This window comes from Bison bison, unplaced genomic scaffold, assembly GCF_000754665.1.
Source record: "Bison bison bison isolate TAMUID 2011002044 unplaced genomic scaffold, Bison_UMD1.0 scf7180017864299, whole genome shotgun sequence".
NCBI lineage: Eukaryota > Metazoa > Chordata > Mammalia > Artiodactyla > Bovidae > Bison > Bison bison.
In genome coordinates, this window is record NW_011494871.1 from 1,185,443 (window position 1) to 1,186,104 (window position 662).

Sequence of the window (662 nt, forward strand, 5' to 3'; positions counted from 1 at the left end):
GCTCGGCGGCGGCTTCGGGGCCGCGAGGGACCCGGGGCCCTCGGCTTTCTCATCTCCCGAGGGCGGGCCCAGCTGGCCCCTCGGAGCGCGGTCCAGGGTTCCAGGGTAGGGGGAGCCCCCGGCGCGCGCTCCTGCACCCGGACTCTCCGCAGACGCAGGCGAGCTCGCGGAGCTAGGCGGTGCTCGGGCGCCCCCCACCCAAGCCGGCCGCGCCTCGGGGCGGGACCTAAACGCAGCGCCGGCTCGAGAGACGCCGGGAGAGCCCCGAACCCGACCAGGAGCGGCCACTGCGGCCGATGTGCGCGCGTGGGAGGGGGCTGGGCGCACAGTCCCCCGCCCCCGCCTCGCCGGTCCCACCTGCCGCGCCGCTTGCAGGAGAGATGAGAGCGGAACTGTGGGGTCCGTTCAAGCTCATTAAATCAGCCCCCTTCACTCCAACTCTTAGCTAAGTTTTATTTCTTAACTCAAAGCAGCCCCCGAGCCCCAAGTGGGAAAACTAGTTCTCCCGATTCAGTCTGCACCTCCGCCGCCGCATCGAACGAGGGGTTAGCTTCGCGGCTGCGACTCCGTGTGAGCGACGCGGCCGCAGTGGCCCGGGGGCCCGCAGCCTCGCGCTTCCTTTGTGAGACTGGGGGCTCAGGGCGCCCCCGGGTCCCCGCGCT